Source organism: Atractosteus spatula, chromosome 27 (assembly GCF_055471065.1).
Source record: "Atractosteus spatula isolate fAtrSpa1 chromosome 27, fAtrSpa1.hap1, whole genome shotgun sequence".
Lineage (NCBI taxonomy): Eukaryota > Metazoa > Chordata > Actinopteri > Semionotiformes > Lepisosteidae > Atractosteus > Atractosteus spatula.
This window is the reverse complement of record NC_142732.1, coordinates 58,439-78,676: the sequence shown is the minus strand read 5'-3', so window position 1 is coordinate 78,676 and position 20,238 is coordinate 58,439. Positions and strand designations below refer to the sequence as shown.

Here is a 20,238-nt window from a genome sequence, read left to right as displayed (position 1 = left end):
CTGGGGTGCTATCTGTGTGGAGTTTGCTTGCTCTGCCCATGTTCTCATGGGTCCGGTTCCTGGGGTGTTGTCTGTGTGGGGTTTGCATGCTCTGCCCATGTTCTCATGGGTCCGGTTCCTGGGGTGCTGTCTGTGTGGAGCTGACTAAAGCAGTGACCTCCTTCCTCTACAGAATTTCATTTTTTTTTATTCGGGTGGGATCAAAAGCAAACTTGATTAATTTCACAGAGTCAGCTGTTGATACACAGTTGTTAGCATAGGAGGAGTACAGAACAGGTGACAGCAGTGCTGGGGACCCCAGTATCTCTTCCACTGAGGACCCTCTGGCACAACCAGAGGTGTGAAATTGCCTCCATTCTTGTAAAATTACAGGTTTCTCTGGACTGCAGTCCCCTCACACTTCGCTTTGGATGTGCGGTGCTGTTCTCTACAACAGAAGACCCTTTGTTTGGAAGGAATGGGAAGCTAAAGGCAGAGTCACAATCTCTGATACATCTAAACAAAACAGTAAGTTCTTTAAAACAACTATAAAAAATTCTCATCAAATAAAAATTAATTTGCAACTCAAGGTGCACCACTTAAAACCCACCTGATCGTATCACAGTCGAGGAGAAAGCCAGGGCCCAGGGGCTGCGAGGCTGCAATGCCAACCAGTCCGTCACTCCAGGTGTCCCGACATGCAAGTAAAAACCTTTTCTGTTCATCACCTGTCAGGTTTCAAGTCATCGGAGAAGGATGGGCATCTCCAGGCTGGTCTCTGCAGCTGAGGCTCTGAGGAGCTCCTGACAGACATGAGTGGAGCTCACTTTCAATACCACTGTGGTCAGTAACAGTTTAATATTCTTAAACACCGAGAGCTGGAGTTCTTCTGAACGTTATCTGCATCACAGCAGCTATGTTTCATTCACACCGGAACTCACAACACACACTAACAGTGCAAGTTAATGTGACCTTAAAAATACGTATCGTATTATATAATATATTTGTAAAGAAACCCGAAGGCACCGATTTCACAGGCGTCTCCCTGATGTGCTGTAGAGTGGGACTGCTGGAAGATGGATGGACGAGTCACCCCTTCCTGCAGATGCAGTACTTTGACACCAGAGGAGTGAAAACATTTGTAGAAAAGTCATTTTCAGATGTGTTGTTTTCTTGAGAGAGGGAGTCTTCATTATCCCCAAGGTGGATATGTGTTTCATGGCTGCAGGCAATATATAGAAAAGCACACAAACTAACAACACACAGGCACATGCCCAAGAGAGTCATCTGTTGAGCAGGGTTATGGCCGCAGGTCTACATGAGAACTTGACCCTGTTTGTTTTCAGAGGGGGAAATCGGTATCTGTTTTCAGAGGGCAGGGAATGGAAATCGTTAAACAAAGGGTGCAGAGGGTTCTTTAGGATGGAACAGGCTTTGTGCACATGTGTGATGGATAAGATGTGGGGAAGGGCTGGAAGAATAGCAGCAGTGACCTTCTGACACTGTCTGACAGCACTCCCGAACTCCTTCCCTCCTCCGATTCAGATTCACAAGTTACAGCAGTGTCAATAAGACTGATCAAACAAGATTCACACAGGACATTTACACCTAACATCCAACACATAGAACGTTACATTATAGAACAGGCTCACTGGACCTCAGGCTGGAACAGGAGATCACACACTGTATTATTATTATTGAGAGACAGGCTCACTGTTCCTCAGGCTGGGACAGGAGATCACACACTGTATTATTTCTCTCCCAGCAGAACTCGACATTGTTCTGATTCTGACAGGATTGTGTTACGATCTGTTTTATTGGTGAAGAATGTTTGTCTTGTCCAAGAATATTTCTCACCGTGCGGCAGAAAGTGTATTTCTCTTTGCTTTTGTCTTCATGCAATGGGAGCACAGCTTGTCCTCTCTGGACATTCGGGTCTTTGTCAGCCAGTTGCTATGGCTTGATTGTGGTCTCTGAACCTGTACTTTGTCAGGGTCTGTATCTCTTTGCTGTTTCTTAGCCTGGTCAAATATCTAGCTAGTGTGTAGTGTGTGCATTGTCTGTTAAGGATTCTGTAGCATTCCAGTTTGGAGGTTGTTTTTAAAAATGTTTTTACTCTTTTCCATAGAGTATCGACTTTTTGTCCCATTTAGTGTGATCCTGCTCTGTGAGGGGATCCCACATTTAACTGCTTTATAGGGCAATGGGTCTGATTGCACTTTTGAATATTCACAGCCAAATTTTTATGGGGGTTGATGTTGTAGAGCCTCCTTTTACTGGTATGGAAAGCTCTGTGTACCTTCTCCTTCAGTGACTTCACTGCCAGGAAAACTCCCAGATGAACTGATTGTCAGTCAGAGGTATGTGTAGTTGGTTGTGTTCCAAAGTGTTGTTATTCAGTGTGTAGTTGTAACTGTTTTCCTGAGATCTAGATTTCTTCTGGAAAACCATGACTCACGCAGCTGGGCTGTAAGTGCCCACGTCTGACAGTCCTGCTCCAGCAGTGCCAGGCTCTGCTGTTCTGGGTTCAGATGGGCTGTCAGTGTCCAGGTCTGACAGTCCTGCTCCAGCAGTGCCAGGCTCTGCTGTTCTGGTTTCACATGGGCTGTCAGTGTCCAGGTCTAACACTCCTGCTCCAGCGGTGCCAGGCTCTGCTGTTCTGTGTACAGATGGGCTGTCAGTGCCCAGGTGTAAATGTGATGGGATGCGTGGCCGTTTGGTAGGAAGCCAGTCTGACTCTTATGCAGGACATTGTGCTCAGTAAGGAGGGCTGGTCATCAAATATTCAAGATACGACAGAGTTCCTTTCCCAGGTTACTGTTCACACTGAAGCCCTGGTAGCTGTTAGGGTCGAGTCTGTCTCCATTCTTACAGATGGGCGTGATCAGTCCTTGATTCCAGGCCTCAGGGAAACAGTGAGCTGTCAGGACGAGGTTGAGCAGGCTTTGTTGCAGGTCTGAGCTGCAGTTGAGTCAAACATTGTTGACTGTGTCTTGGCCACAGGCCTTTCGTGGTCTGAGGGCCTGGAGTTTGTGTTCTGGTCTAATGCTTCTGTGTCTGGGATCTGTTGGTAGAGATTTTCACAGTATGTTTTCCAGACTTATCCATTTTGGAGGCTAATTCTGCTGGTTTTCAGGTCAATGGTTCCATTGTTCCTAGACATACTTTTGATTTATATACTCCTATAGTGTACGTTATGTAGGATATATAGAATTTATGCATATAAATTATTCTCCAGTTGAGTTGTCTGTTTGTGTTTGTGCTTTTCTTCTTTAGGGTGTGCTTGTGGTGTCTAACCATCTCACAGTATCAGAGTGGTGTGGTTGTGTTTTTGTTTTAGTTCTGGTAGTTCTCTTCAGGTGTTTCTGCACTCTGTATCAAATCATTTGATTTTGTTTTTGAGTGTGTTTCATATGAATTTTGTCATTTTGATTTTAAGGCTAGTTTCTCAAAAACATTAATTATTTAAATTTATGTCCAGTTTGTTGGTTTGATACAGAATGTTTTGAAATGTAAAAGAACAAGTAATAGGTTTATTCCCTGCTGAAAAGAGAAGAAAGAAAATAACGTTTCGGCTGTGGAGCCTTATTGGAGATTTGAATTCTAGTTTATTTTGTTTGAAGCTTGTCCTTTAGTGCTCTTTGGCATTTGTAGCTGTTTGGAGCCCATCTGTACGCCTGGTGCAGGTCATACAGCTGGCTGGGCTGTGTCAGTGTGTCCCTGTGCTGCTGTGCTCTCTTGATCTGAGTGTGGCCTAACAGTGAAGGCACTCTTACAGCACAGTCCAGCACACGGATGCCCAGAGCTGAGCTGACAGTGAACTTACTTGCAGTAGTTTTGTTTGCACCAGGTGGCAAAATCTTCTATAGCTGGCCCATGACCCCACACATCTGCCTGCAAGAAACTAATAACAGAGTTGTCTGCAAATGTGTCTTACTTGACTGGTAATAACTTACAAATTGTATACTGAACAAAGAGAAAGGAAGACAATACAGATCCTTGGGAAGCACTTGTGCAAGAATACAGCTTGTGAGACAGAGTATTGTTGACTCTTAGCCCCTGAGTTCTGTCTGTAAGGAAATCAGCAACCCAACTGACAAGATTAAGATCAGCACCATAATTAGACAGTAGTGTGGTTGCCAGTAAATATGGTTGCAATACTATGATTTAATTTATCTACTTTATAATTTAATTCATCTTTAGTGTCCTGAAGGTAATTTGTTGTTTTCATCTAAAGCTCAGACATAAAACATACATGACAATAATAAGATACAACAACAGTACAATACCATAATGCATATCATAAGATTAAAATGAAATCAGACAATTAGCTTGTAAAAAGTTCATAACAACAGTAATTTGATTCCTGCAAGCACTCTTTTCATTGTTCAACAACTGAAAGCTTTTAGGTATAAGAGAAGGATCTTCTAATATTTGTTGGGTGATATTATTAAGATATCAGATATGCAACAGCATGCGCATTATAACCGGGTGCATTAGATCTACGCCCACTGAATTGCTACCGATTCTTAGCGGCATCTCTCCACCTAACCTTTGCAGAGAAGCAAGTTGCATCAACCTTGCACTGAAAGCTTCGGATGACTCCAGCCACCTGCTGCACGATGCCATCTGCAACCGGAACACCATGATCCTCCGATTAGAAAACCGGCACTCACCTTCTAACAATGAGGCGCCTCATGAAAGAAGCAAACAACAACAATGGCACTAATTGGGCTAACAAAAAGTGGCAAGACGCGTGGAATAATAACAACCACAGACTGAAACAATTTATTGACAAAGTATCCAACAAACCCGTTTGAAATGACCTACCCAGACAAGCCTGGGTCAAGCTGAACCGACTAAGAACCGGACATGGCCATTTCCGGGCCACCCTACACAAGTGGGGTCTCACTGATGACCCAACTTGCGAATGCGGCGATAGAAAGGAGCAGACGGACGACCACATCCTATACTCCTGCCCTTGCTTCAGATGCCCCGGCAACTTTATCGATTTGGATGATGCCAGCCGGGACTTGCTGAGGCACCTGACTGTGACAATATAACTATGTAACCTCTGCATGTTAAGCTCATAATAAATATATATATTAAGATGTCATTCTGTTGGATATTTTGAGTCTGACGATTTTTGTTAATATGACAATACTACTACTACTACAGCGTCGCAAGACTTCTTTCAGTCATCTCCCACCCCTCCACCTCAATGAATCAGACATGTAAAACTTTCATCTTGTGTTCTAGATGGAGAATCCAATATTACAAATACCACCAGACAATGTAACATTTTCTCATAAGTCATCCATCATGAAACTTGATATTTAAACAAAAGTTTTCAAATCCACATCCATTTTCATAATGCATTCATTTCCATAATTAATTTTCCATTAAATTTTCCATAATTCATCACATTTTCCCGTCAAGAAAAGCGCGATATAAGTGAAAGCAATTATTATAAATTCAATAGAAGCAGGACGAGTGAAGTGCCCCCTCTGTTGGCCGATCCGTGGAATTAAACTGGAAAAATTCATTTTGTTCTTACAGAAATGGTCCAATGGCACCTCCTTGTGGCCATTAAGCAAAATTTCACCTTCAAAACATTTTAAATTTAAAATACCGTTAACAGAATATTAGATAGATAATACTTTATTAATCCCGTAGGGAAATTGATGTGTTACAGCAGTTCAGCCCAAGACAAGCAAAACAGACATCAGAATAGTTATAAAACAAGACAAACAAGATAAATAAAAAAAAAAATAAATACATAGGTGTGTGCAAAATGTGCTGATCATAGTCACTGTAAAAACAATAAAATGTGCAAAAGGTGCATAGGCTTATACAGACTGATTGTCCAAAAAGTACAATGGAGTAAACATGCTGTCCATAGAGGAGCAAATGATGGGCTAAAAGTCCTAGCCTAGGCAGCGTTATACACCCTGACAGCTGCCGGGAGGAAAGACCTGCGGAAACGTTCCCTTGAACACCGTAGCTGGAGCAGTCTGTTGCTAAAAGTGCTCTGCTGCCCAGTAACAGTCCCATGAAGCGGATGAGAGGTGTTGTTCATGATGGCTGTGAGCTTGGTCAGCATTCTCCTCTCAGCCACCACCTCCATGGGGTCAAGGCTCATCCCCAGCACAGTGCCAGCCTTCTTGATGAGTTTATTGAGCCTATTTGCATCTTTTGTCATGATGCTGCTGCCCCAGCACACCACAGCATAGAAGATGGCCGCCGCCGCCACCACTGATTCATAAAAAATGTGTAGCAGTGTTCCACACACACCAAAGGACCTGAGTCTCCTAGAAATAATAGAGTTGGCTCTGACCCTTCTTGTACAGGACATCAGTGTTACCAGACCACTCCATCTTATCATCCAGGTGTACCCCTAAGCACTTGTAGGAATGTACGCCCTCTATGTCCTCACCCTGGATGGAAACAGGGTTCAGCGGATACTTATTCCTTCAAAAGTCAAAGATCATTTCTTTGGTCTTGCTGGTGTTAAGCTGGAGATGGTTAAGATGATACCACTCCACAAAATTGGTAATCAAGCTCCTATATTCCTCCTCCCTCCCCTCTCTAATACACCCCACAATTGCAGAGTCATCTGAAAACTTCTGCAGATGACATGTCTCAGAGTTGTACCTGAAGTCAGAGGTGTAAAAGGTGAACAGGAATGGAGCAAGGACAGTCCCCTGTGGAGCCCCAGTACTGCGAACAACCTGTTCGGGGACACAGCTCTGTAGCCGTACATACTGTGGCCTGCAGGTCAGATAGTCTATAATCCAGGACAGCAGGGGAGTGTCCACCTGCGCCACCCTTAGCTTATCTCTCTAAGGTGGATTGATGGTGTTAAAGGCACTGGAGAAGTCAAAGAACATAACTCACAATGCTCCCCGTCTTCTCCAGGTGAGAGTTAGCTCTGTGTAGCAGATAGATGACTGCATCCTCCACTCCCAGGTGTGACCGGTAGGCAAACTACAGGGAGTCTAGTGCTGTACTCACCAGGGTTCTGAGGTGGTCCAGTACAAGCCAAGTGGTCCAGTATTAGTTTAATAGTTTTTATTTTTTTAATTTTATTTATTAATAGTTTTTTTAAAATATGTAAGCATTATCGAACACGATACAAACAAGAGTACATATAACATTTCAAGACAAAAGCATCGCAGGGGTACATATTACAAAATAAATACAAATTATAAAAAGTTGAAACAAATTAAATAACGTCTGCACCGCTTTCATATTTTTACAATTTGAAATAGTCAGCAGATTCTCCTTTACATCCATATTAAAATGCTCAAACACAGGATTTTCCCCAGACCATTTCATTTTGTGTACACGATAATGTGCCATTATAATAAAGTTACAAACTATATTTTTGTATCATTTTCGATGGGGCTGAAATTGAACACGACATCGATTTCTTCAAAGCAAATATCAATATTGGTCTCTTTTTTTAATATGAGTTTTGCAACTCAGTCCAGAAATGTTTTACCATGGGAGATAACCAAAATAAATATTGAAAAGTTACTACTGTCACAAAAAAACACATTTATCACCTCTAGCAATTTTAAATCACTGGACAACAAGGGTCTCAACTGGGTAAGTTTGGTTAATTATTTTGTATGAAACCTCCTTAACCTTATTAGTTATACAATATTTATTCGGCAGCATCCACATTTTTTTTTCCCCCAGTCAACCCGTTTTACAAATGAGGAATTCCAATATACTGTAACAGTGAGGATATTGTCATCTTGCAACAGAGATCTTAATTTATTACATCCACAAATATTCGTATAATTGTTTAGTCTCCAAGTAACGCTCCTAGATTTTGTCAAGACTAACTATGAGCTGGACTAGTTTGTAAAAATACTCTTCACCTAATTGTGTCAGAATTGAGGAGAAGCTTACGGGGATCTTTAAAACGTATAAACAGGTAGCCCATTAACTATGTTGAATTACAAAGTGTCTATTTCTGCTCATCATAAGCGTCTGCAATTTAATTTTCAGCATAGAGTGTATTTGATGAAAAATGTAATCAAACAAAAACTGATTTGCAGCTCACAGTGCAGCTCTTAAAACACTCTTCACACTTTAATAGCGTGAGAAGCTCACAGGTGTATTTAAAACTTATACACATGTAGCCTGTCAGCTATATTGAATTAACAGGAGCTCTGGAGTATCAGCATGTCATGAGATTGAGTTGATCTGGTAGAAGGATGTACTGTACACAATGTCTATTTCTGTAAGTCATAAACTTAAGCAATTTAATTTTCTGCACAGAGTGTATTTAATGTGCGGGAAAGGGTCCAATGCAGCCGTCTGTATCAGACTCATGCTGGTGTTGTAAAGAGGGGAGCCGTCTGTTTTCATGTAGGATTTGGAAATGCTCCCGGTAAGTGCAATATCGGTTTATGGTATTAAAAACTCTTTCAAGCTTAAATGCAGTGGTCACCTCTTAGGATCCCAGGAGCTTTTGATCTCTTTAACTAGTTTCCAGGAAAAAACTTCAAGAAAAGATAAATTACCTGAATTTGTGCAAAAAGTGGAAAAATACAAGGAAGAAGGAATATGAGATAAATAAAACTTTAACATCCACTTAGTGATTCATTGTCTCGTGTGGCTGGTATAAGAGATGTACTGAAATCGATTGCAAAAAGGATTTGTAAGTCGGTGATGAAACAGTACCAATTATTTTTCAAGTACGTACATTTCTGAATTACTAAAACCATCTGAGGTTCTCCTGAAGAACACAGTTGTGCTGTTCCATTACTGTCCACAGTGCCATATTTATTTTGTTATTGTTCTTCTACACACTTCAGGACTAATTCTGGTAGTACATAGTGCATGATTTAAAGTCCAGAACTTTGTTCATTGGTTGTGCTCTTTCGCATGTGAAACCTGCCTACTTGTGTCCATCTCTAATGAAACAATGATGCCCCTTTCAAGAAGGCACAGCCAGGTCTTGACTGAGTTTTTATTGTGCTGATTTGTAGCCTCAGTCCTGCAGAACTAAGTAGAACAGAACAGGGGGAGAGGTGCTCCTTTCGAAATAACCTTCCCAGGATTTTACAGTGGCACAAGTAGGCACACTTGTTTGAACAGGAAAAAATTGTATTTTGGGTGGTGCAGGTAGGCCATGATGGTGATTATCTAAGTTACTCTTGGAAATACTATGATGCCTTTTTTTCAGACCCTTTGAATGCCTGTTTGTGCCAAAATGCTGACTCACTGAAATGGGTCAGCACTGGAGAAAGACAAGATAGGAATCCTTGTGAATTATGGAATAAGAATAAGAAACCTTATTCAAATTTACAATGGTAATTCCTTATGCACAACAAGTCACATTTGGCTAAAAAATGTTTATTCCATTAATAACTCAAATTCCTACAGAAAACTCTCCACTAGTCCCTCCAGCTCCACTGTTTCCATATTGAATTTAATGAATTCATTCTCTCCCTTTCAGTACAAAGGTCCACCTGCTAGACATGTCCATGACCAGCTGTGACTGTTTGGGACTTTTTACGTCGAAGTCGACTCACACAACTTCTGTCACATCCTACTTTTGTTTGAAAATCCACATGTGGAGTACCTGCACAAGGTGTGTGCCGTGTCAAAGATACAGTGGAGCCCTGTGCTTCACAACAGAGTGTTGGGAGAGGGGAGACCCTTCTGCCTGTGTAACAGTACCTTTCTCTGCTTTCCCACTGGCGTGTAGTCCTGATGGTCCCAGGAGGTCAGTGAGCACAGTACTTTCTGTTCCAGAGATGATACCTTCAAGTTTAAAGACAAAACTGCAGTTAAAACTCTTATCTAACTTTCACACTCTTGATGACAATTCAATTGGACTTGTAAACATATTGTTCTTGTAACCTTGTATAACACACACCTTAAGACTGAGTACCACCTACAGTACATATTGCTTTTAAACATGTCTAGGGCATCAAGGCTGAGGAGGAGGAAGAGTTGAGGGGTGGATAAACACCAGATAAACTGGGAGTGTTACAGATCTCACAGGAAGTTTACTGCATCACCTCCAAACAATAAGGCAAAAATGTCCTACAATATTCTGTCATCTTACTAGTTACAGATCCTTCAGCATGAGCTTATGCCTTCTGGTTTTACCATGGTATAGCAGGATGTGTGAATGAAGCATCCAGCTGTATTTTCATGGCTTTGCTCTAAAACCACAGCTACTGCCCAGGGTTCTCAGTAAAGTCTCACCCCAGTCACTTTGAGCAGAAGTGAAGCCTCTGGCTCCTCAATTTTTGGACAATCACATTTTTTAAAATCAGTTTCTGCATAGTCCAAATCTAGCAATTATAATTTGGACCTTATTAACAACAGTAATTTCTTTAGCCAGTCCTAGTGATCATGAAGAGATTTGTCTTATGGTTGAGTAGGCAGTGAGGATCATGATAGCTCACTCACTACTCTTCTTCCACTGCTCATTCTGGTTTACTTGTGAGTCTGTTGGTTGAGACCTGCTAATTTTATTGGATGGTTTACATTGACATAAGAATGAAATGTGCCTGCACTAGAAGAGCCCTGGGGTCCTAGAGGATGAAGGCTGCCTCCTGAAGTAGATTGGAAACTCAGGCAAGAGAACCAGCAGAAAAGAGGCCAGAGCTCCAGGGCGAAGGCCAGGAACCACAGTGCAGACTGGAGTGCAGGTTTGGAATTGGGAGCTGTACTGCAGAGGGAAGGGCTGGAGAAAGAAAACTGGAACAGGAGATGCAGTGTAGAGTGATGTTGCAATTGATCCCAGGCTTGAATACGTGAGGAACTCTGTTGTACCTTAATTCTTACAGTCATCCACTTTTGTATATTTTGCTTGCTTTTTACATTGGCTATTGCACATAATATTTTTAATTAAGCTTTAATGCAAAAGCACTCTTTAATTGTATGTTTAAAAATTCGCAATATGTATAAATACATTACTTCTCTCTGAAAAAAGGTAACCTACTTACATCTAACATTTTGAAATTTAATGGTGCAAAACCTACAGCTATCAGAAAACAACTTAAACTTGATAGGTTAGTCTAGTTATGAACATTCTGAGCAAAACCAATTCCCCTGTATTTTAAGGGAGGTTGTGTGGGACTGGGCAAAATGGAACAGTGGGAGAAGGGACATGTTAATATGTAAATGGAGTTGAGTATTTTTTCCCCAGCTGCTTTCTCATACTTTTTTGTACTCTGAAGACAAACATTTGAGGTAAAGCAGTTGCCACATTGTCAACAATGGGTTGAGCTCTGTGGGCTTTGCCCTAGCTTTTGAAATCACTACCACAAAAATTTCACTTTTCTTCCACCCAATAGGTACAGGAGACCTAAATTAAACTGTGGTAATTTAACTGGGTCTCAATTCCTCCTTACTGATGTCAGCCTGCATTGAGGTGCACATGTGAAGTTGCTACATATCCAGAAGATGATATTGATCTTGGCCACCTTGTGGATTTTGTAAAGAGTAGTGAGATTCTGGTAAGGTCAGACTGGAAAGGCAATGGAAAAGCTTCATTTCTAAAAGTCAGTTAACTGTATAAACAAAACAAACATTTAACCAATGATAGTTACCATTTTAAAGGACTGATGGCTTGTAGCATGCATAGGCAGACAGTTAAACTCCAGATTATATCCTGGAAAGACATGGGTGTGAACTTCTACTTGTGACACTTAATATCTCATCTGGCACTGCCACCACATGCTGGTTGTAGTTGCAGGTAGTAGGTATGTATTACTAGTACCACAGCAGCTAAAAAATGCATGTTTTAAACTAGTAAGTGCTTGAGGAGGAAGCTGTCCACGTTTTTTGGTTGTAAAGGAACAAGAAAGTTAATTGCAAAGTGAACAATAGATTGGTTTCCACTGCTGGGCCTTAAAACTGGAAGATAATTGTAATATTGCCTATAGAGCACTATTCCAGTAGGAACGTGTCCAGCGTTCACCTCCACTTCCCCCCCAGTGTAATGGCAGTACTGTGCCCATGGATTAACACTTGCAGTGTTACATGTTGCACCCAAGTGAAGATGGTAAGATTTATAACTTTTATAAACCTAGAATAGTACACTTGCCTATGGAAAAAAAGATGAGTAACAGATTAAAAACTACACCAGTGATGAATCAATCACTTAAAATGCCATTATAGTTCAAAACTTGGCACAAACTAGTATGTGTTGTAAACAGTATTACACAGTTCTAACCTGTGCAGTTGAATCTGTGATTAAGGGAAACTAGTACATTTACTCACCTTTTCCATGCTCTACACGAGAAGCATTTCGTGCAAGTGTTACTAAAGAACAGTGTGCACCAGGAAGAAAGCTCTGCATCACGTTGTAGTGTTTCATAGCCGTTCAGGGACGCCAAATATGTAATCATAGTGGCTCTCTGAAGGCACCAGTTCTGTAGGGTTTGGGCATTTACTGAGACAATTATCAATTGTAGCAGTAAATCACAAAGTTGATTCTTTTGATGGCTTTAGAATCCAACCACGCGACATAACTCAAACAACGCGCACACACAGGTACTAATACACGAGGATAAATTTATTAATACATAGAATATGCATATAAACCTAACAGATCTTATCGAGAGGGTTATCAGAATACAAAAGGTATATATTCAATCAGTTACGAAGTGTTACACATCAAGAGGACATACGTTCAGTATATCATTCATTAAGACCGTTTCGTAAATGAACTTGGTTATAACTTCTACATTAGATACTCAAAACAAGTACATAACTCTTAGGAATTAAATTGATATCAACTGGTTGGGATAACAATTGAATTCTCGAGCTGTAATGCATTGAAGTTGAATACTCATCCAATTTCTGGGGATTCAGATCTCCTGCAGGCACAAACAATCAGCTGCAGGCTTGTTGCTGTCCAATCCGCGCTCTCTGGCTCCGTGCCAGGCTGTGCTGTGCGGCTTGCGACGGTGCGCTGCTGATGCTCACTGACCGGCTAGTTAGTGTTGGCTTTAACTAGCAAAGTTTGTGCACAGGAGAAAAGATGACTGTGGATCCCAGCAAGTCAGGAAGAGGACCGGTTCGTTCCTGATGAAGAGCTAGTTCTGAATAGTGATTCAGCTGTCCACAGTTCTGACCTGTCCACGAGGCCTGCTGCTGGTTACTCTCTGGCAACCTCCACTCTAGACTCTTAGAACAAAGGAAAGTTCTGGCACTCGGACACACTGGCCGTTCCGTGGTTGTCCGGGCTGAGTCTCGGGATGGTCAGGAGGCGCGCTGCGAGAATGTCCTGCCCTTGGGAGCCTTCTGCTCCTGGGCCGTCCTGCCCTGGAATTCTCCTTTGAATTCCCTTTAGAACAGTCCACAGAATCCTCTCCAGAATCTTACTGAATCTCCCGAATCTGAATCTTGTTGAATCTGAATCTCCAGGCCTGTGTTGCCTGTTTTTACCTGGAGGAACTTCAGCTTGTTGATTGGCTGAAAGTTCCATGGGCATCAGAGTCCCACGTGGGTTACTCAGCCCTACCAGTCCCTGATTGGTTGATCAAGGTGAGATATGAGTCACTTAGTCCTGACACTTAGTAATGCAGTCCAGATGTCCATCCGGCACTCCCTAGACTGATAGGCGCCAGTGGATGACCATTGATCATGATAGCCAGACTTAGCTAAGTGCATCCCCCTTTGGGAGCTGTCCTAGGAAACCTTAAATCACCCTGCACTAATGGTCTCTCTGTGGCTGCACCACAGAGATGAACAGAGAAATGGGGCCTCATTTGGGAAGCTCAGAAACACTTAATTCTGCCTTATTATTAAGCCTCGCCGCTACAACGTTTTGCAAAAATGACAGGTAGAAGCACTGAAGATGAACCACCTCCCAGGGTTTGATGCTGTACATGAGGTAAGGAAAATGGATACTATTGATAGGCCATTTGAAGTTTAGTATTCAAAGCCATAGTCCATCCTTCTCAAGGGTAGAGGTACACCTATATCTGTATTTTATGGTTGTTTAATTAAGGAAAATTACAAATCAGTTATTTTGGTTATATAGCTTTTGAGCTGTAAGTAGTTAATCACATAAGCATATTACCCAGCCCTTTATTGAAAGAGCCCAGGGCGTCTGCCTCCGTGACGTGGCTAAGCACTGTTCAAGACTCCCACAATGGCAGGAGTACAGCACCTCCTGTTCTCAGGATCACGCTTCACAGGGGTCCTCCTTCCCAAACCCAGGTTCATTCCAGCTGGGAAATGAAGGACGAGGGTTTTAAACAGCTCTCGTTAACACTGCTCATTAGGTGCCAATTCTTTAAAAACATGGAAAACCTGAAGAGTAAGTTTGTCGGGTCAAGACTGGGTATCTATGCTCTAGAGCAGCAGTTCCAAGTCTTGGTGACCTGCACACCTTTGGGACTTTATTTCACTTACAAAATATTACTTTAAATCTCCAACATGGGTAAGAGCAGGGAACAAACTTCAGATTAATCTGAAGTCAATGAAGGGTTTGATTGTGTAACTAAGGGCTGAGTTGGAACAAGGTCACCAGGAACAGGATTGGGAACCACTTCTCTAGAGTTAAGAGCTACTGGAATTGTTTCCCAAGATTCAGAAAAAGTTATTTTCAATAAACTGGGAAACCCTCACTTTGGTGGGCAGGTGGAAAGTGTTGTAGCTTAACAGAAGGATTCCACACGAAGGAAAATGGACACTGCTACAGTGTACCTACCCAGCTCACAGTATCTTGACCTTTCCATCAGGAACAGGCACTCCAGTCAGTTTACTACAACCAGCCAAGTGAACTAATGTAAGACCCCCCACTCATAAAAAAGTCAACTAGAGAAAAACAGCATTTGACAAAAAGAGGGTTGTCCCAAAAACAGCCAGATGTCACCACTTGATAAATGCTGAATGAACACAGGAGCAGTGACCTCTTTTACACCTTAATCTGGGCTGGCACCTCCACAAGAAACCTGAGCAAAACCAATTTTCCAAGCAAAAAAAAACCAAGCAAAAATCAATTAGAAACAAGTAAGAAGGCTTCACAGCTGAAATGCTTTCTTTCTTCTCTTTTCAGCATGGAATATGCCTATTACTTGTTCCTTTGCAGACTACGCATGCTGATGCAGATATCCACCTAAAATATCAATTAGTCCACCAGAAATGGCTTCATGCAGCTCAGCTGTTTTCTACCAGGTAATCAAGAAAAATATACTAGTTATATTTTTACGTATGAAACATCTTTATTATACTATTATGGGAATGCAAACTAAATGGTCATAATCAAGAGTTTGATAAAACAACCTTGTAAAAACTCATTTAAATCAATATTTAGCAACAATACAAACAGTTGCTGCTCCAGTCCAGGAGTGGTTGTCCCCTTTAACCCCAGAGAGTAAAAAGCCAACTGGTTCAGCCCTGTAAAATTATAGCAAACCTCAAGAACATATTCTACCCATCAGAGCAGCCAGTACTCACCCCTGTTCTGAACCACTGAATGGAAACAGGAGCAAAGGGAGTCCTCTGTTTTATACCCTGAGCCGGGCTGGCACCTCCCCCTTGGAATGTAGCAAAAACAGAGAGGAGCAAAGCATCCACAGGTGACAGTCGTAGTGGCTGTGAAACAGGTTTAACCCTCAGTTAAAAGGGGTGTTCCTTAATGTCTTTTTATTGGAGCAAACATGTGAATAGGGATTTCATTGCACTTGTGTATATAACAAATAAACTGAACTGAATAAAAAAACAGCCTTGTAAACACAAACATATGTAGGAGAGATGAGTTTCTAGTCATCTGCAGATATAAATGTGACATTTAAGAGCCCACCCATTACTTATTGTACTCCCACCATATAGGAGTGTCATTTTTTTTGTCATTTTGTATTTTTTTTCTTGTGATCAGTGATTATTTTGACCAAATAAAAGTTAATGACAAGGTTGCAGTTATGTTTGGTTACACAACAAACTGTGTTGTGTTTATATATGTGATACACAGTATGGATATATATACACTTTGAACATTTGGAATTATGTAAAGGACACTTTAAGGATCTTGAATAATTTGCAGTTTGGCTTTAAGTCACTTTTCACCATTTATGAGTGAAATTGAAGGGATAAAAAGGTGGTTTAATCACTAAGAAACTGCAACTAATTGAATAACAGGAGCAGGGTGCTATTTAACGAGTGTTCTTGGTAGTAATTTGGAAATTAATTTGGCTTTGGGATGAGAGATCAATAGGTTAGCTGGCTAATGCTTGTTTGGTCATTGGAAGCAGGTGTGTGTTGTATTAGAAGCGGTGGGGGTTTGGTAGTGGCCCTTTGAGGAGACGCTGGGATTGGCTCCTGGTGAATTAGCCACAGCTGTGAGGTCATCAGGAGGCTTATACAAGGCAGCCCAGGAGGCTGGAAGAGTGTTTGAGGCTTTGTGTAGTTAGACTGGTGGGTGTTAGTTTTTAGTGTCATTACTGTTTAAGGTAAGTCATTTTGCTTTTTTTTAAGCCAAGAATTGTTGAGGAATTGTAAAGCTTTTCATAGATGTGTTTTTAAGAACTTTAAGAAATGTCCATGCTTGAGAGTATGGAGTAAAGTTAAGGTTAGTGTGAAGTCCCCGTTTGCTTTTGATTTAGACAATTTTTAGTTTTCCCAGTACTTTTAAATTTTGTTTTAGTGTATGAAATGCTTGTTGGTAAACACTAATCTCTTCTTTAGAGCTCAAACCAGCAACAAGAAAGGCTTTATATCCTGACTTGGCAGTTTCACTGGGACATCAGGGAAGATCCTTCTTTATCCAACATGCTAGTGCTTCTGTCTCTGCTGGTCTATAGAAAACTGTGCTGCTGCTTGTGGTCTTGGGCTTCCCTCAGTGAACAAGGTGAGCTGAAGGTAAGTAGAGAAGAGATGCAGGTCAGTGTGAGGTGAGCTTTTAAGGCTGGGAGAAGTCTGCATGGCACTTGTTCTGGTCCCCTCTCTGTGGGAGTCGGGTGGTTATCACTGTTTTGCTGCCCTTGTCTCCTTCAGGTGCTGTTCTGAGAGGCAGATGGTGACAACGAGCACATTCACATGAGAGGATGCTGGTGGAGTTTCCATTCCAGATTTTGTTGGAACAGTGTGTGGAAACTTTAGGCTTCTGTGCGAAGAACAGCTTTTTATTAGGCTGGTCAACAGTGGTGCTGATTGTGTCTGTGAGTTAAACTGCAATGATCGGAGCTCCCCAGTCCCTGGCCATCTGAATGCACAGTGTGGAGTGATAGGCTTGAAGAATTGTTCAGAGGAAGCTCACTGGCTGGCTGAAAGGATACTGACTGTGTGACCTGTTGATGCCCACCTGTAAGTATTGAAGTCTTGTGGTTTTCACAGTGGAAAGTGAACTTTCCAGATGCCCATGGATCTTGAGCAGTTGCAAAGGTAGTGTCTAGGAGGATACTTCCTGGGGCAGAGTTGAGTTTCACTCTTGTATTCCGTCTTTCATGTGGAGTAGGTTAAAGATTAATTTTCCATGTACATGTTGCTTTTTATTACCAGTATGTGAGCATCAATGAAGTTTTTTTTTTTACCCTTAAGAATAGGTCTTGGGTTAGTTTTGGAAGCCTTCTGATGAATTTCTATCATGTTTGAGTGTTGGTTTAATTTGAGGTGTAGGTCTTCTGTTTTTCCTCTTGAATTCTGGGTGCTGCATTTCTATACTGACATGTATAGTACAAAACTGGAGCTGGGAGTAAAAATTCTTACTGCTTCCAAGTGCAGAGGATCGAATTGAAATCTCTACTTCAGGTTCTCTCCTGTTGGAAGGGTTGACCAGGCCTTTGCTCCCAAAGGGATGACCTGTATTTGCCAGGAATAACATGCAGATGTGGTACACTGTGGACTGGGTGCTTTCTCTTCAGTGAAGATGTGCTTGAGGAGTTATTGGTTTTTAAAACAATACAACAGCCGTGTCGGGGGACCCTGTCAGAGCTGCTCAGTGAGTTCTCTACCACCCAGGAGTAGAGACCAGAGGAGATTGTGTGGGGCAGATCTGGGCTTGACATTGCTTGATCCTCCTTCAAAGGTAGGAGTGGCTTTCTGTTCTGACTGCCACTCTGCACACCAGCCTTGGAATGGCTGTTTCTAGGAGCACCTGAGCCACCTGGCTGGTTGAGCCATAAGTGACTGTTCCAGGCAGGAGGGGTCCCTGATTTTAAAGCCTTTGTTTAGTTGTAGTTGCTGGGGTTCTTTGTTTTCTAGCTTAAATGGTGAAGTGGTAAATTAGGAATGGAAGTCCAATACTGAAAGTGTTGTGCAACCACAGGGAAAGATCTGGCTAAATTATTTTGCTAAGGGTACCAGTGGAAAATGGAGAATTGTCAGTATGTGAGATTTATTTCATGGGTGCACACATGTAACTAAATCTTACATTGACTGAAATTCTGAACTGAATTAAATTAAAAAATGGGGAATCCTATGCTCCAGTCTAGTGTAAGGTGGACTTCCTGATTTAGCCCAGTGAGGCTGTATTTTTCCCCATTATCTGCACTAAAAGCCGTGCTGTCAGAGGTTTAGTGCAGAAAAGGGAGGGATGAGTTTCTAGGTGACTGAAGTGGTATGTATTCTCTTGTGAGAAGGGAGAGAGAGCAGTATGGAAACTTTCTTGTGCTGGAGGACTTCATTGTTTGTGCTCCTGTTTAAACTAGTTTAGTACTGCATATTTTTCCCTTGGCTCCTGTGTATTGACCTGTGACCATACAGGATACTGTGGTAGTAAACTATTTCTATTTTTACACCTTTTGTAGTAGATTTTAATGACATGTTTAGGGAACGTGAAGCTTAGTTTTACCAATGGCTTGTTCTGCATATGTACAAGCTGTAATCTCCCTAATGGTAGAGAGCATGCTGTGGCTGGAAGGCTGAAATCAATTTTAAATGTTAAAGCTCAAACCTTTCCCCTCTTACGGAGCTCTAGTCAAGGCTGCTGCTGTTGGTACTGAAGATGGTTAGTGTTTTTGGTTTTGTACTGCTGTGGAACCTAATTATTTTTTTGGAGGTGCGGGGGGGGACTTTCTGCTCTTTTTGTAACAAATGCAAACTTACTGCACCTCTTAAGTTGTGTTTTGAGGCATTTTCTTAAAGCATTGTCCACCACTATTTGATGGGGTATACAACTTTGCAACGTCTGTCCATTCTCTGTACTGTAAACTTGTTACTGTTTTTATGTAGTAGTGCTGGTAGTTTTATTTAGGTATACATTAGATGTACTTGTATGTACCTATGTCCAGATGGGGAAAAATAGTTAATGGAAGAGATCTTTTTCCTTTACTTTAGGAATGTTAAACTTCTGTAAATTGACCTAAAGATCTGAGTATTTGTGTGGCAGGGGGAAGCAAGTTGAAGAATTCTAATCTCTTGCCTCAGAAGCTTGCAAGCTAATGTCAAGGAAGAGAAGCAAGGGCATCTATGTCCTGGGTGAGCAGGACAAGGATTTTTTTTTTCTTTCAGCCAGTAAGGATCCAGCATTGAAGGTTAGGATCAGTGATCCATCAGGATTGGGGTGGAGTTGAGTTGGATGCACTGAATTTGAAACTGGACTTTTTGGATTCATTTTTTTTTTTTGTTGTTGTTGTTTGGTGCTACATGTTTATTCTAGTGAGCTGTTGACAACCATTAATAAATTTTGCAAAAGGATCCAGTTTCCCTGGACGTCTGTCGTGTCAAAGGAAGAATGTTGGAATGTTGAGGAAGCGGAAGGCTGTGCCCATTTCAGCTGATTGCCTGAATCCCTGACCTTGGCTGCTCTGTGATGGGCGGTTTGCAGGAAATACTGGTCAGTAATCCAGTCAGCCAGAGTCTTCAATGCTGATCCAATTATTGCTCTTAACTCAAGTGCACTCTTGTGGCCAAGGTAAAGGTGAGTTTGAAGGTACGTAGAGGGGAGGTGCAGGTCAATTTCTTTGTGAGGTTGGTCAGCATTGGTGTGGATTGTTAATTGATTTTAGTACAATGATCAGTGTTCCCCAATCCCTGGCAAGATGAATCCACAGTGTGGAGAAACAAGGTTGGTGAATCCTGTTCGGAGGGAAACTGGCTGGCTAAAAGGATACCAGCTTTGTGACCCGTTGTCCATTTGTGAGTATGGAAGTCCTGTGCTTTGAACAGTGGGGAAAGTGAAGAGGTGTAAGCTGTCCTCAAGTTTCCTGGATGCCCATGGATCTTGGAGGAGATGGAAGGGTAGTGTCTAGAAGGACACTGTGCCTGGAGACGAGGTGGGTTTCACTCACCCCCCCACCTTGGATATCTTCTGGTGGCAAATGACATGGTTTT

At 41.8% G+C, this 20,238-nt stretch overlaps 1 long non-coding RNA gene across 1 annotated transcript; it reads left to right on the top strand.

Moving 5' to 3' along the window:
• The first annotated feature begins 372 nt into the window (after positions 1-372).
• On the top strand, positions 373-5,093 carry LOC148814059 (uncharacterized). Its single transcript, XR_016086142.1, has 3 exons — positions 373-507; positions 715-822; positions 4,540-5,093. It is a non-coding gene; the product is annotated as an uncharacterized LOC148814059 (long non-coding RNA).
• The last annotated feature ends 15,145 nt before the right edge of the window (positions 5,094-20,238 follow it).